The sequence below is a fragment of the Tenebrio molitor genome, chromosome 3 (genome assembly GCF_963966145.1).
Source record: "Tenebrio molitor chromosome 3, icTenMoli1.1, whole genome shotgun sequence".
Lineage (NCBI taxonomy): Eukaryota > Metazoa > Arthropoda > Insecta > Coleoptera > Tenebrionidae > Tenebrio > Tenebrio molitor.
The window spans coordinates 23,488,327-23,506,528 of record NC_091048.1 but is presented as its reverse complement, the minus strand read 5'-3'; positions in this window follow the sequence as shown (position 1 = coordinate 23,506,528).

Genomic DNA, 18,202 nt, shown 5'->3' with positions numbered 1-18,202 from the left:
AATGATTATGTAATCATTTAGATCTCATCTATCTAATAATATTAATCTTATTTCTTTATTTTTGCTTACACCTTGTAAAGCACTATTCCTGAATGTACACAGAAGTATAATGATTAAAAAATTGCCGTAATTACTCAAGCTGCATTCCAAAAGCAGTTTGCATTCAGTGTGTTGTTCCAAAAGAAGTGTTATTGCTAAAGTTTATGACGCTAATTTAAAATCCTGAAAATCAACCACGGTTTAAAATTTGACACAACTTACGTAGATTAATTTTTATAAGGAAAGACTAGGTAGTCAAGTGGATTTTACCAGCGACTTTGTAAAGTAATGGTATCTAGGAATTTTATAAACCCAAAATAAAGTGTAGGTCACAGAGTACATATTATGGTCTTTGACAGTGCAGGTACATATAAAGTACACACTATTAATATAGTTTGTCCAGCGAGAGATTGGTTGACATAAAAATCACTAAATTCTACGTAGAGAAAGGAATACATATGTACCTAGCGCACGTAAAATTTGAAATATTTATATCCTTCAAGCAGTAACATTTTTGCCCTGAAATTATGCTCTAATTAATGTATTCTAGTGCATTTTGTAGTGTTGGGTTACAAGCCTAAAATTTAAAATCTCCCAATCTCTCGATGAACGAAGTATACCAGATTATACTTTATAATATCTGATATTAATTTGATTTTTTCTATTATTCGTAAAGTGCAAGCTATATTTAGCTATTATAACCTGGTGATACAACAGATTAATAAAATCTTTATACAATATTTTAAATACATTTTTAATGGTCATTGGTCATAATGTTTTGTATTATTAAAAGCACGAATTAGCTGTGCTTTGGAAACAATGGTGGATGCATTTTATTGATTTTTTATGATTGATGACTCTAATGTTGATTGCACTTTGTAATTTTATTTTGTAAAAGTTTTTCTTTGGTTGGTTACTTCTCTGGGATGGTTCTATATAAAAAAAGGGTAACACTTGAATTTTTATTTAATTATTTTAATGTTTACATATTATAACATATATAGCATTTAGGGGCGAACAAATCAATATAAAACCTTCGTGGCTTATTTATATTACATATATTCGATAATGTGATGTTTCAAATTTACAAATAGTGGAGAAATCAACTGTTCCATCATTTTAATTGATAAGGAGGAGAAATGCTAAGCCCTTCTATTTCAACGGGTTATCATTTTGCATCAACATATTAATTATTTTCATCCTACAGAAGAAATGTAGATGAAATACATATTGCAGTGCTGATGCAGCATACTACAAAAATCACATAATTGAATTGAAAAAATTAAGGCTGGGAATCGTATTCGATTCGAAAATTCGAATAGCTGACTATGTAAAATTCGATTAAGTGTAACTTCTAATATTCGAATAATTCGAATAATTATTCGAATAATCAGTTGTACTACGACGAGTAGTCAATGTTATGCCGATTATTTTTGTGGTGGTGTTACGAATGTCAACGGCGCTGGGATATGAATTTGACGAGTGCGTAGCACGAGTCGAATTCGAAAGCGCCGTGGACATGAAACACCACCGCAAAAATGATCTGCATCGAATAATTATTCGAATAGTTATACACCGTTGTAGGTATTGAGCATTGGTAAATTCGAATACCAAAATCCAAGAAAGTCCCAGCCTTAGAAAAAATGTGAAATGTTTTTTTATTCTCCCCCCTACGAAAGTGTAACTTTCTATTTTAATAAGGGGATTGAAAGCGAAAGTAAAACATGTTAGGGTTGCTAGCTATGAAAAACTTCGTGCCATGGACAACAAACAAGGAAAAATGTCAAAAACATCATTCGTTGCACACAATTTAATGAAATTTTCATAAGCTTGATTGTACCTACTACCGGTCTTTGGAATTGCCCGGCAACACACTTCTGCACGCAATACCTATTGCAGCTTCTTCAATGAAATGCATTTTAAACTAAATTATGACCAAGTATTCAACGACAACGATATTTGATAAATGTCATAAAATAATGTTTTTGTATTGTTACTAAAGTAACGTTAACAACAAGCCAGCTTATACTAATTTTATTACAATCACTGAATCATTGTATTTAATTAAATGTCGATGGGAGAATGAAAAGTTTAATACATTACACGCTGCGAAAGCTCTTTCACGCACTTGGAGTTTTTAAATAACCTCGGCTACGCATACGCTTCGCCTCGGCCATTTAAAAACACCTCGCACATAAAAGTAAACTTTCGCAGCTTGTAATGTAAATAACTATTGTTGTTTTTAAAATAACTTTGCTTGATTTTGGATAATTTTTAACGGTTTTTTCGTGTGCCCAATTTCTGGTGGTCTATAGATTTTGAAGGATCTTGGGGCTTTTCGGTTGTTTCATATCCTTTTTTTTTGGTCGTTTTCCAATGATGTTTGCAATTGCCAAGTACTAAAAAGACACGGAGTTTGGAAGAGTTAGTCTGTGGCTGAAAAATACATAGAAGACTCTTTGGAAAGCAAAATAGTAATTTCCAATATAAGTAAGCATAACAAAATGGCTGTTCCATCTTCTCTGTATATTGAGCAAGCCGTCAACGGAAGAGCATTCGGTTTGAACATCGAACAGCACAATTACACTATTGAGCGTAGGTATGAAGACATCAAAGCACACTATCGGAAAGCTCACAGGTTATTCAGGAAACCGCAATTGTTGCAACTGAAGTGCACAAAGGCAGTATCCACAATAGCTTTCGCCACATCCGGACTGCACAACTTTTCGTCGGCTGTCGTCGCAAGGAACTGCATAAAGGACTACAATGACGTATTGCGTTACACTTAAGACCTGCCGACAGGAAATTGCGAACGTTAGAACGTCATGACACATTGTCACATTTTACGATCGCATTTAGGAGCACCAAATGTGCAATGAATGGGCGCTATTCCATCCATCCTGGCGTGAATATTTCATTCTTGTGGATTTTTCGCCTAGACTCGGTGTCGTCGAGTTCTTCCCCTTGGGCCGCTTCCAAGGCTAATTTAACATAAAAGTAATGACGAGCTGGCTCAGCTTTGAAATAATCCGAATCGTTGGTTAATAACGATACACATTGTCAAAGAAATAAAAGTTTTAGCCGCGGGTAGCAAATCAAGGACCGTCTGTAGTTTTATCACTATAATCAGTCCGGCCAGCAGCTTCGCAGATTACCAAGATGGCGGCCGTCGTCATCATCTTGATGCGAACAGGTATGGAAATTATCAAGCACTATAATACAGATAAATGCTCTTCGCGAATCCATAAAATGCATTAAAAACCCCGAACCCTCTCATTGGAAATATTTAAATAGGGCGTGGATACGCTCCTGGCTCGGGATGGGCTCCAAGCCCATCTTTCGATCATTTTTATCTGATCCATTCCAGCGAATAAAACAATAGCGTGATTGCTTTCTCGTTGCGAAATCGGTTCAGATCGTGTTAGCCCCGAGTTTCGCAAGAAATCAGAAAAATCGAGCCACTTCCGGGGGTTACGTGCTCCGCTTCCTGTCCTGCTGTGTCTATTATTTTGGCACGGGTCGCAGAAGTATGACATTCGAGTCCCGCCTTCCCCGTAACTGTTTCTGGTGACAATTGTAGCGGCGGTGGCTGCAGCTGTGGAGGGCGTAACGCGACCCGCCGGAGAGGACGTCGTCAGCTACACCTCCTCTAACACATGGTCGCGTCACAATGCCCCGGGTTCTGCTAGTTATTTTATATCTATAAATGCATTATCGGAGATGTTCTGCCTACTCATTTGATCGACATCAAGGGCGGCCACGCGCCCTTGTTTGCCCAAACAGACCCCCGATGGGGCATGGTGCGACGAATTAGTACCCAAAAAAAAAAAAGCGTGAAAACACAAAGTGATTGTTTCAAACAATTACATAAACATAAAATTAGAAGTTTCAAAGGGGAAATTTTGGAAATTTTGGTAGATCGTCAAGTACTCTTCTATTTAATTAACGAGAACCATTTTTACTACTTACTACAGGGTCTCTATAAATGATTGTCTGGTCAAGCCAGCCTTGGAAAAAAAATTTACTGTTCCGCTTTTTTGAAACCGATGCCAAATTCTAGTTCGTTTTCACGGTCACGTCTGACATTAGTGAATGACGTTTCGTTTGCGCTTGTCAGTCGAGTTTTGGTTCCTTATATTCGTTTTATCGCAGTTAATCACATTTAATATATACCAAAAATCGGTATTTTTCAATAAAAATTGCAAGTACGTCCGCTTTTAGAGGTAAATACACTGGCAAAATTTGTGTGGTTATGCTTTAATGATTTATGTTTTATTTTAGCTTTATTTTCTTTACAATGGTTTATTCTGTTGAACAGAACACGTTCATTGTTGTTTTTTACTTTCGAAATGGAAGGTTTAGTAATGGGGAATTATCTGTGTAAAAATGAATTCCATCAAAATATCTGAACAACATTGTGAACAGATTTTTAACAATCAGAACAATTAGCAAGGGTAAATCATTAGGACGAGCACCAGTATCTGATGAAATACTCGAGGATTTGAAAGAAATTGTGGAAAAGACTCTACAGATATCCATAGCCTGTTTATCTCAACAATCTGGTGTACCACGATGCACATGTCATAAAATCATTAAAAATAGGCTACAACTGCATCTTTATAAAATTAGTGTTGTACAAGAACTCCAACCTGCAGATTATCAAAGTTGTGTTTAATAATGTATTCCGTTTGAAAATCACCTCAATTTCATAATTTGGAGTGCTGAGAATCCACACCAATTTGTAGACTCCTTTACATGTTTTGAAAATTGGTGTGTGGAACTGTGGATAGCAGTGTTGCTGTACCCTTAACTAAGAAATGCTGCAAAATATTTTTGAAAATAAATGAAGAATTGTGTGTTTAGTGTTTAGAAGCTAATGGGGGACATTCTCAATTTATTTTATAAAAAAATACCTATTTGTTATCGTTATTTAGTGTTGTAAATTATGTTGTTGAATACATTTGATTTTATTGAAAAACCAGTAAGACTTATTTGTTATGAAAAACACTGTTATTTATATTGGAAGAAAAAATGGGAGTCAGTACCATATTCGACAATTCAGTCTAGGTCGTATTTACCACTAGCATAAAACAAGAAATGTGAAAGCACTAAAGCAGACAAAAAGGCAGTATCAAGTATTGTATTGTGGTATACGGGGACAAGGTGTTCTCAATATTTATCTGTTTGGATTTGTTCATACCAATTCCTGTACAGTGTGTGGCGGTACGATGGGGGCAATAATTGTTCCCCTGTTGGTGTTGATATTAAATAATAAATACATTAATGTTAGCAAGAGTAAAGCACAGTTGAAACTTGTCTCTGGTTAAGAGCCAACAACCTAACCTGAAAATGTGACATTCATTAATTGCCGAACAAAGCGGCACATTCAAAATTTGACAACTTTCCATGGCTGGCTGGACCCGACAATCATTTATAGAGACCCTGTACATATGTACTTCTAAATCCGATTAAAAAATACTTTTTGACTTTCTCCGTAGTTTCAAACTAACTTTTACATTGATTTGTCTCGTTTGAAGATTTGTTTCATTTTTGAAAACTTGGTTGTTGTTTTAGCGAACTACGTAGATGCTGATTTGTACTCCAAGTGTAGTACATACTAAGTAGTACCATGTGAGTTGGAACTTTTCAGTTCATTTCATTTTCTCAAGCCCCAAGTAATCTCAATGGTTTTAAGTGAAATATTCTACAAAACTGATTATTTCTGATGTTTATACAAACGGTCATTCAACAACCAACTACCTTTCAAAGAAGAACATCCAAACAATTGTTTTGCTGCACGCTAGACAAAGCAGAAAGCTGCTTGTTTATTTTAATTGCAAGATTTAATCAAGCAGACATGTTTAAATGTGATAAAATGCATCATAACTCTCAAATTACGTACCCGTAACTTGTTTTCCGCAATACACTACGAAACAGGAAAATTTGTTTAATAAAAATATTGTACAACCTTGAGCTCCAATATCGTTTATAAAAAGGGCTGAACTGGTAGATCGTGTAATGAAATCAACAAAGTAAAATGTGAAATTGGAACGTTTTCCTATAACACTTGACGCCATTTTTGAAATTTTAAATTGGAAGAAAAAGTCATCAAGATCCTGGATTTGTTCAGAATGAAGTTTCAACTGAAAACAAATTTCACATGCGAAGATTTTTGATCAAGAAATAAAAATACTAATCCTAAAACATCCTAAGCTATGATATGCTTTGTCAACATAATGCAATTTTTTCATTTGTCAATAATGTCATTAATTGCTTTTGAACGAATATCGCGCGTTCAAATAAAATCCTGGGCTGGGAAGGCGTTGGAAACCGTCAATTGTTAATTGTTGTGCTTTTTTAAAACGTAGATTAATTGGAGCATGTTGACAGCTAACCTAAAATTTAGAGCCAAACATCTTTCTTTTTTTCTTTCTTTGCAATTTTTACATTAAAAATAGAATAACTTAACGATTGCTATTCTCGAAGCAAATATCTAAGGGCACCCTTTGTTGAAAACAAACATGTTCAATTATGTCTCGATTAGATATAAACAAATGTCATTCGTGTCAAACGGCGGGAAATTCAAACTTTACACTGTTCTAAACGGTTTAATTTTTCCAACGCCTACTCAGCCCAGGATTTTATTTGAACGGACGATATAATTACTTGTTAAATTTATAATGTGTGAAATACGAGGAGGGTTCAAATATGACCCGGAATTTTATTCTCATAACCAAACTATTCTTGTAATGGGGTATCAAGAAGGCGTGCATAATGTCATAGTCACTTCAGTTGTTTTTATTTAGTACATAATTGTCAAAATAGCAGAGCAGGCAGTTCATGTTTCCTTTGCGTAAGGCATAATAATTACATTTCTTGTGAACGAAGGTGCCAAACCAAAGTGGTATTTTGCAAAGACTTCAAGCAGAATATGGGGAATCTACCTTATCAAAAACCCAGGTATTTGAACGGTGTAATAAGTTTAAGATACGTCCGAAAACTTCAACAACACAAACCAACCAACATTGACCTTATAAACTACATCATTCTTGCCAATAGAAGAATTTCTGTCCTTGAAATGTCACAAACATTACAAATTAGTTGGTAGCGTTGAGGAAATCATCCATAACCACCTGCATTACCGAAAACAGCGACATGTTGTCTCTACTGAGCTTCTCAGGCGATACCAAGATGGAGGTGACGCATTTTTAAACCCCTTACTCACCTGCGACGAAACCTGGGTTCACCATTTTACGTCAAAATCAAAAAGATCAGGTCCCCAAAACCGAAAAAAGCGAAGGTTGTGTGTTCAGACGGTAAAGTAATGGCCACCGGCTTTTGGGACAGTCAGGTCAGATTTTTTGAGAGAACGACGTACCGTGAATTATTATTCTGCTGCACAATATCTGCCGAGCTCATACTACCCAATTGACTACAATAATGTCCCCGAAAAATTGCATTGGGAGGTTCTTCCACATCCACCTTATAGTTCGGATTTATCACCATGTGATTTTCATCTCTTTGGAGGGCTGAAAGAGGCATTGGGTGTCTCAAAATTTCAAGACGATGATGTTGCCGAGTGTGTGTTTGAGTGGCTTCGTGACCAACAGAAAATATTCTATAAAAGTGGCATTATGAAACTCCCACAACGATGGGAAAAGTGCATAGACTTAGAGGGTGAATACGTGGAGAAATTGTCTAAGAATCATATACTTATTGCAATTAAATAAAAAGTTACACCCAAATTCCGGTTTATATTTTCACGCTCCTCGTAATCAAAAATTATGAAGGTAATTTCTACAAAGACATGATGGTGCTCCATAAGGATCCGTTAAATAACCAATTTTGTTTTCAAATTTCAAATCAGCGGGTACCTATTATGGAAGCTCTTGAAGTTCTTGTGCATTAACATGACACAAATAACTTGATAAAGAAGCAAGTAAATTATCTAAAATTATTTATCTTCTTCACAATCTTGCTAGTTCATAATGTAATAAGAAAAGCTAATTTCTTCTTAATTTAGTGACGTTTGACATTTGGGGGCATATTGTTTTCTGTTGTGAAACTTTGTAAATCTTCAGTTTCTTTTAGATTGCTTAAACATTAGTAAATAAGTTGAAAATAGTGACACTTTTCAAATACATATCTTGAATACTTGGCTAATAACAGTAATGATAAAATAGCCATTTTGCTACGAGTTTCATACAAGATTTTTTCTAATTTAGTTACGAAAAGCACACATTCTAATTAAAATTCTGTTTAAATCTGCTATTTCCATAATTTTCCGGGATAATAATACTAATGTCACTTTTTTATACTAGTGATAATATAATGTCACTTTTTAACACTAGTGATAATATAATGTCACTTTTATGACTAGTTATTAAATGGAGCACGTTTGACAACTAAAATGACATATCACAATGGTTACTTTTCGTAACTGAATTAGAAAAATTAATGTAATTTATTTCTTAATCAAGAGTTAATTTACAGTTAATCTGTAGACGTTTTGAGAAATAAAAAAGCCTTTTTGTTCAGTTTTTATGGGATTTATTTATGTATCCTCCCATGAAGACCATAGAAATAGGTATATGTACAGTGGCGAGCACGGAATTTCGCACACATTGGTCATTTCACTGGCATAATTTTATTAAAATGCGATACTGGCGACAGTTTCGTGCCAGTTTAGGTGAAACATCAGTCATGATCACATATATTATGATTGATTATAATGACAATAAAGCTTAGACTAGATAGTTTTTTTTAATGATATACAAATTGGTGTGCGAAATTCCGTGCTCCGCACTGTACATCACTGAAGAGTACAAAAGCACATTCTTTGCTATTCTTAAGCGATGACAACTGACAATGCCGCAACGGTTACGCAAAGATTAAATACAGTTCTTTACATGTTGTGATAAATTTCATTTCGAACTGCTTCAATTCATTTCACAAGAGCATCCATCCAGTAGGTGAAGTTTCGAAGCTCAAAAATAGCTCCACACGAAATATCACTTGTTAATTGACAATAACTTCTGAAAGGACGTTCTTCTCGTTTGTCTTGATACAATCTGCAATCTCTTCTTCATCCACTGGTTATGGTAGACGATAAATAAATTGACATGATAAGGGAAAAGCAATGGGTAGGCCAAAAGGAACAAGCAAAACCAACACCAATAAGAGAGTATTACACCAAGAAGATTCTTTTGTCAGTTGAAATGGCGTGTGTTGAGGTATTAAGGTATTGAGGAATGAAGAAGTTGTCCATGAGATGGCAAAATCTTCTTTTAGTGTGAAAATGATCGAATGAAGAAAGGTTTTTTGAATATTGTACAACGTTTTTCACGTAAGAGTACCAGCCTGACGAACTCAAAATGCAATCCAATATTCAATTTTCGTGAGTAACTAGGTGTAATAAATCATATTTTGACAAAAAATAGTTTAGGCATTTTTGAAGTTTTTTAGATTTCCCCCTTGTTCACATATTTGCGGATTGTGCTATGATGTCCAAAAAATTTTTAATGAATCTAGTTTCCATTGTCAAATGTATTTTGTGTTGCGTTTAGACTTCTTCAGGCTCGTACTCTTACGTGAAGCGCGTTGTATTTTTATTAAAAATACGCCACACAGCAAGGGTTGTTTTCTTTACAAAGCAAAGGGCTTATTGTTTTAAGTTGTAACGTTTACATATAGAAAATTTATGACAAACTAAATTTTAAAATAACAACTTTATATTGTTTATTTGTTTCTATAATAAGCCACTGGCCACCATGGTAGGATAAGTTTTTAACACGAGATGGCAGTCCCAGTCTAAAAGTCTAGGTCTAAAATGTATCCGCGTCTTTTTTATCTTTAACATTTCTTGTGGGTGTTATTTAAAGGTGTGGCAAACTTACAAAATAATTTTCATCAGATTTGTTTATCAAGCAAGACTCTTCCGGCAAGCAAGTTAGAATTGAATGGTTAGTTTTTAAAGAAAAATGGTAAATAAGGTCGCGGACAGTTCACGTGCGTCGTGTACATAATGGCCGATTATTAAATAAAATAAATGAGGCACGTATTAGAAAATTGGTATACGTGCAGGGGCGTATAGACAAATATGTGAAATAATCCGAAGCAATTTCAGTCCTGCCGGTAAAGAACGCCAGTTCACGTGATAATTAAAATTTCCTTTTATGCGCTGACAATTAGATTTTTCTGCTCGAGAGGTACGGTAATAGCATATAAATAATCGTGTTACAACCTGCACATTACGCGTAATTATATGGGAAGACTGCTTTGATCACTGAATTAACTTAATTAAAACCTTTTTGTAATTAACGATCGTAAACGCGCATATTCGTTTCGGACGTCTGCCATAGATTAATTGAAAACGTCGTCGGCCGAACCAGAACAATTCGATTTTCGTTGCTCGAATTTTTTCTCTAGGAGCAGACACGAGAGGAGGACTTTCAAAGGGGCCGTCAAATGTCGGTCAAAGTTGCCGCATTGGCGCCTCCAAATCTCATTTTTTAAGAGCAACTAACTAGCCAGACAGAGGTCCGGACCTCCTAGGGAGTCCTGTTGACACACGTCGCCCTCAACAGTCCCTCCGACACGTGGAAATTAACGTAATCTGCAATAAAAGGCGTGTTTTCAGATAAAATAGGATAACGTCGTTGTTTCGATTTGTTTTGGACAGGCGAAGAGGGAACGACGCCCTCGCGGCCGGCCTCAAAGGGTCACAGCTTTTAATTGGAGGTTACTCCGGGATAATCTTGCGAACGGCGGTGCCGTTTAAGCGGCAATAATTGCTAATATCATACGCATTTGTAATTACAGGAAAGTGTCGGCGCCATTGCAAATTAAAATTTTAACATTAATAGCTCCGATTTGATCCAAAAACTTCGCGTGATGCGGCCGTAATGGCAGATAATTACACTTTGAAGTATTCCCTCAAATTCCTCGCAGTTACGCATTTGCAATGCAAAAATTCCGAACGGAACAATTTCCCCCGCTTAATTACCCACCCCTAATAAGCCGCCATATCTCCCAACGATGGTAAATATTTTCGGCGACCGCGTTAACGGTAATTTATTTAGACAATTAGTCGCTTAATTAACGAATCGTGTCTTCATAACCTGGCATTACAAGTTAATTTAAAGGATTGTTTTTGTAGAACGGCATTTAGTCATGATATGTAAATTACACGTTATAGAAATAAAACGGCTGAAATATAAATGTAATAAATTGACGGTGTCCGACAATTCGTAAACTCTTCGTGTGAAATAAATCATTCAATAAAGTTTTGAATTATTCGCCAACTGTATTCGTAGAGAAAGTAGAGAAATAACTTACGGCTATTTTATTTATGATATCATTGGCTGGCCCTCCCTTTATTTGGATTTATTCCTTTTTCAGGAATGGAGGGTCAAGATGTCGCTATGTGTCATCTCGGAACACGCGATCTCCTCATATTTTATTCAATGGCCTCTCGAAACTACGCTTCGCACACCAACGGAATTTCCAATTTCTGAAGAAAACAACTTTCAAGCTTGCTGACATTCACGAATTTATTTATAGTTCAAGTTGGTCGTACAGCTAAACGCCAACAAATCATTAAATTAAACTTTTGTTGGATTGTTTGTGTTAAGGGTGGGCCGGCGGCGGACACAAAAAACACATCCATAATAGAACAAGCGTGGAAATCAATTGATTAAATTCAGCTCTGACGGGCCTTAAGAGCGTCACAAATTAATAAAGTACTTATACCAATCGATGTTTACCAAGATATCATACGCAAGTGTCGGGTGTTTTACGTTTTTCCCTCAAAATTGGCGTTGAAGAGTCGATTGTGAACGGACCACAGATTACAGGGAAGATCACGGATCAGCTGTTTAAATCTAACCTCACTTTATGCGTTGTTTGTGCTTTTACTCTGCAAACTGACGAGTGGTGCGTTCACAATCGACTCTCCAACGTCAATTTTGAGGAGAAATATAAATGACACCCGATATCACATATACCTGTGCATCTGTCATCGCTCATTGGTATGATATACTACAACCGCCTTAGACGTGTTAATTAAAAGGTTGTTGTATAAGAACTGTCTTATAGTACATTATGTAACAAGGGCAGTGTTTTATAATCTCAAGGTAGTCGAGGGCAATAATCACCTGATGCATTAATAGACACTTTAGTTCTGTGGGATATATGCTATTTTTCGCACTTGTATGGAACTAGCGGAAACTTTAAAATATACTGTCGACGTGATAATCCAGCCTTTTAAAGCAACGCCAATAGCCATACTTACATACTTTCATACTTAATCATAAATCGGATAAAATTTATTGGGTTATTGTGCGAAGATAAACTACTTCATATTGAATGAAATTCAAAAGGCTGCCAACAAAGCAAGTGCAGAACTAATATATGTCGTCAAAATAAAGAATGATACATATATGAAAAAGAGTAAGTGTAAGACTAGTCGTTTATTTAATATATTTAAGTGTGAACATGTGAATTAATTTAAATATACTTAAGTTAACTAACACTTTAGTCTTCGATAAATCGAATTAAATTATGTAGTACTTTTACTCCCGACATACAGTGCAAAAAAGAATATTTTCTTGTTATTTAATATATAGTATAGCCATAATTTTATTAGTTCTCATTTATTTAGCTCAGCTTATTCTCGGAGTGAATTTTTTCGTGTCTTTTTTGTTTCTAACATTCCTTTCTGAAATACTCTCCATTTCAACGTAATTTTGTCTGTATTATTATTAAATAAGGCGATTCTGTAGGAACTGAATGGAGAACTGCTTAACAGGCAAGTTTTATCTTGTTATTTTAAAAATAGGAAAAAAAGTCATAGTCATTTATATTTTTGTCACACTTTTCAATACTTACTCTATTTTACTTTTATTCAAGTCACACTATTTTCCTTTTATTATTGCGTACGTTCTTCTTTGAAATATTTCTCCTTAGCTACAATTACGTATTTGATTACATTTTATTTTTATGAAGTAAATATTATTCAAACAATCTTGTAACTATTGAGTAGATCATTGTTTTCGTGTTCGTTTCCCGACATACATAACGTGAAAAGTGGTATACAGGGTGTTTTCGAAGTTGAGGCGTTCCTTTTAACATGTGATAGTATGGGTTGTTCTAAAGAATTTTAGCCAAAATCACTTTAGTAAAATGTGTACGGCAATGAAGATACAATAAGTTAATTTTTTTGAAATTTTTGGAACCGGTCCTGCTCAAATTTGCGCTGATTTGTTAGAAATTGGAATTGACAAAAAAAAAATCAAATGAGCATGGACGTTAATCAAAACTACTGTCAGAGTTGTCATCTAATTAGTCGAAATGGCTTTATTATTAGGAAAATAATGAGCTCACAGATACGTTGCAAATGCATGGGCAATGTTATCACGTTATCAGAATGCAGCGTCCAGAGAGTATTGCAAAGCGATTTCCGGAAAGACACCATTCTGGGCGGAGAAATGGACAGGACCGGACTTAAAATTTTAGAAAACAATAAAAATATACAATCAATTATCTCTGTTAATACAAACATTTTACTAAGAAGATTTAGGCTAAAATTCTTAAAAATAATGTGTAGTACCTCGTGTTACAAGGAACGCGTCAACTTCGAGAACACCCTGTATAACTAAATATATAAACTTTTCTGTTTATAAGTATACCTAACTTGACATCTGTCAAAGATAACCTCAAAATTTGCAATTAATTAATGTTTTTTAAGACTTTGCCCAAATAAACACGAAAAACGTTATTCAATATTCGTGCATTGTCACTTTTCAAGTGATCTGACAGCGCTACTCATATGAAAATAACTTTTAACGACAGTATTTTCTATTGTTAATTAATAAAGTAGAGTTTTCTCTTATTCCTCACTCTACTTTTTGAACGCTTTTTACTGCATTGTAAATAAAATGGCGATTTAACTTTATACTTCCTTTCATATTTTTATCATACTTTTCTTCCCCTCTCCTTTTTTACTTTCTTCTCCCATTTTTACATCCATTTTTTTGAAGCAAATATCCTCTTTCAAATGAACGATTTTAAATCGATCATTGCTTAACAGGAAGATTTTCAATTGTTTACTTATACAGATTTTAGCTTTTTATCGTTTCCTTCACATTTCTTGCACTTTTCCTACCTACGTCTTATTTATGTATGTACTATATTCTCGTTTTTTTCTTTGTAACTTTATTTTAAGTTTATCTTAATTAAATAAATGTTTTTCAAAAGATTTTGCAAGAACTAAATAGAAAAATAGTTAAATCGAAAGTTATCTATTACTGTTAAAATATTATGACATTGTCTTTTTCTCATTTCTTTCAGATTTTTATCTTTCTTGAAACATTTTCCACTTTAACCTCAATCGCTAATATTGTTTAAGCGATTCTATAAAAAGTGTGTTACAAAAAAAAGCCTTATAATGTTCTTAATTTACGCAGTAAGAAGCAGTTTTAGTTTTGGTAGTTTAGCAGTCTTTTTTGCTTTTCTTTTTGTTTCTTTCATATCTTCAATATCATATCATCTTTAAGTATTTGCAAGGACGAAAGTGTGATGGATTTACAAGAAATTTTTGTGGAAAAATATTTGTTCTTTTATACCGTTTTTTTACCTTCAATTTTTTTATTGCTTGATTATGTTCAAAATGTTCTTCATAAACCTATTTTTATTGCATTTCATATGTCAGTTTAATGGCAACCATTATAAAACATAAAAAGTGTCTAAAAGAACGTATACTTAGCAAGAGTCCTGTGGAATTAGAATATATTTTTTTTTTGCCGTTCTGTAGCATAATGTGGTCCCCAATAGAGAAAAACAGAGGTTATGTAAGACAGATTTTTATTTTTAATAAAAACTGTTGTATGATCAAAAATGAATTACATATTAGAATAGGATAGAAAAATTGTAGAAAATCAGAAGCAAAATAATTAAGACGCCGAAACAATTTCTTTTTGATCATCATACACAAGTGTTTCTTTAGTCTTTCTCTCTTGATTTAAAATATTATTGTATCTTTAGACTGTTTCATCCTTTCAGTTATTTTTTATAAGTAATTAATTCTTGATTATTGAAGACCAGTTACTTTATATGAGCATATCTATACTATAAAAACGTGTAGGTAGAACTTGTTGGATAATTGAATAGGATATTATTATCTAATGAAAATTGATAAGTAAAGCATGGTTCGTACCCAGAAAATTATAGCAGATCATCATGGGATATTTCTATTTAGTAAAAGACTACCCACATATAATTATAGACAATTACAAATAATTACAATTATTTATCGGCATGTATCTATGAATACACAATAATACAGTCACGTCGGTAGAAATAATTTTAAAACATACCCACTCGTCGAGGGAGTAGGTAGGTATATATTTTTTTTATTCCGGTTATATTTTTGGCGTCATCTTTCACAAACGTAATTGCTGCACTATGGTGTTTTATGAGGTCATTAGATCCAGCTTGACATATTTCAGAGCGTCCTTTAATCTTTGAAATATTTTAAAGACTAAACCCCATCTAAAAATCTCGTTAAGTCAAATTAATTATTTCTGTTATGTTAGAAAAAACGATGACAATTCTTACATGAAGTAAGCCGACAAAGTTTACGGTTCATTTAAGTTAATTTTCTAAATGAATAATAAACACTATATTTATGTAAAAAAACCAACCAACCGAAACCCATGTGGTTTGGATAAATATTATGTACATTCCTTAATTAGTGTAATTGTTCATAATTAGTTTTGAAACATTTATGGGAATCGGAACTGAAATTACATGGCTAAAATAATGCTACCTAGATGTGCATGTCTCTTCTGTATAGTTACAAATCGTCATGCAATTGCCATTTTATAGTCCTATTGTGGATTTTTGTACTGTAATTTAAAACATTTATTTCTGTTAACTGTGCATGACAAGTTGCTACCTACTTACCACATAAAAAATGGAGCTCCATTCATATATTTGTCGAAATTTAAATGCGCCAAGGGTAGCGAGTCAAAGTTAACCCTTTTGGGCTAATTAGCGTCAAGAACGCACCGAACGCTTCAATTTTTCGCCGGATTTGCGTCGATGCCGCTCTGATTAGGGCAATTTAGTTGATCATAAATGAAATATAAATTCACTTCTTCTTGGACATTTCTTCGCAATTAGCTTTAAATTACACCAATTACGTGGCGATCATTAGACCTTTTAAATAAAATAAAAGTTTTGACATAAGTGAGCGATATCGTGAGTCCCTTCTCGTTAGCCCGGTCTTGTCCATTCGAATGGTTAAGACGACTATCAAAATGTCATTTGCGCCTAACTGGAAGCATCCAGACCGCTGATTACGCCTTCCAGCGATAATGGAAAAATCACACTGTGCGCCTCTTAACCACAAACAACCATATTTATCTTCGTAATGAAAGGAAGGGACAGCTGCTTGTAAATTTCGTAAAAGCTCATGCTTGCGTTAATCTATCGCTGTAATCGGTGTTTTGCTGTCATCGGCAGAGGATATATATGACTGCGATTTGCTGAAACGATAAAGTGGAGTCTGGAAGAGCTTATGGAAAAATGGAGAATATAAGCTCGAGCACCCGCCTTCTCGATGTGGCCGGCTTAGCACAAAGACCACACAGCTAGAGAACCAGGACCATATGTCACTACGAGCACATACGCTTTTCGAGAGCTTTACATTAACAAATTGACATTTAATAAATTTACGACTGAAGCTCTCATTTGATGATGACTGTTAAAATCGGGTTTTTTGTACGTTTTTATAGGGTTTCACACGTACAAACAGAATCGGTTCAAGCTTTCGAGATAATTGACAGGTGGCGCCGTCACTTTCTATTTTTTTTTTCTGCCAGCTAATACAGATTCTTTTCAATGACTACAAAAAACAAATCAAATGTAAAACCAATCTTAACGGACCGAGAGAAAAATTGTCGCCGAGGTCGCTTGCGGCCGAGGCAGCACAATCTCGAGGGTGTTAAAGGTGTACACAGCATTTTTTGTGCAACAGAAAATTTGTAATTATTATAAAACGAACATGCAAAATTTACTTCAGTGTAATTGGATTTCGCGGCCGTTTTAGGTACGCGAAGTGCTCGTTTCGCGTACGGTTGCACAAAAAATGTTTTTTCAATGTTCTCAATAGACTGGCCAAAATAGACTGTTTTGAATGAAACCTTCTATTTTAAATTGGAGAAAAAAATCAATTTCATTTTTTTCATTACTTATTTGTGCTACCACATTTACTCAAAAATTGTGCTTTTCAGATATTTATATGTACTTTAAACAGTCTTTTATTATTTGTAACTAAGCTCCACAACAGTGTTAGAATTGGTCTAAATACCTACTCGTAGGTATCTTCCGGTTATTAGCACTTTCGCAATATGACATTCTGTTTGACAAGCCTTTTGTCCCAGATGCAATATTTTCATCTTTATGTCTTTTTCAGTATCTTGTAGTGTAAGTTGTGACAAAATGAAACTGTTTAAATCTGACCAACTGGCGATTCTGCTAAAACAGAAACGGTTTCTACACCCTCGCCGCTCTTTCACCTCTTTATATGACGCCCCGCCCCTTGTCACATACGTCAACGTTTTATCTTTTGTGGCCCAAATTGCAGGGTTAAGACCTGTAATTCAGGTCCCAGTAGGAACCAGCATCCGGACGTTGCAAAGGGGTTTCTTTTGTAACCACCGGAAGTGTTAGTAAATTGAATTAATACGTAGCAATTACACGGACCATTCTTCATCTTAAGGAGCATTTAGGACGCTGCAGGAGTCCGTTCGGACTGACGCGTGTGATGCCATTACCGCTCCAGGATCTCGCGTGGCCGACGGTTACGTTCGACAAGGAACATCTGTTCGCTTGTGCTCGATTTTTTCAAAACCAATATTTTAATGGAATGTATAATTATTATTGTTGGAAGGCTTTTGGTTACTTTCAACCCTTACTTAGACATATGTTACGCCGTTTGCTGCGCAACAATGTGCCACGATAATATACGCTTGTTCAGGCTATGGCGATAGATATCGAGGTATCTCCATGTTAAAAAAAATAGAAGATTTGAAACAAGAATGAACAATAAAGAACAACAGAAAAATGTAGGTATGAAATGTGACACAGATTGCAATTTCCT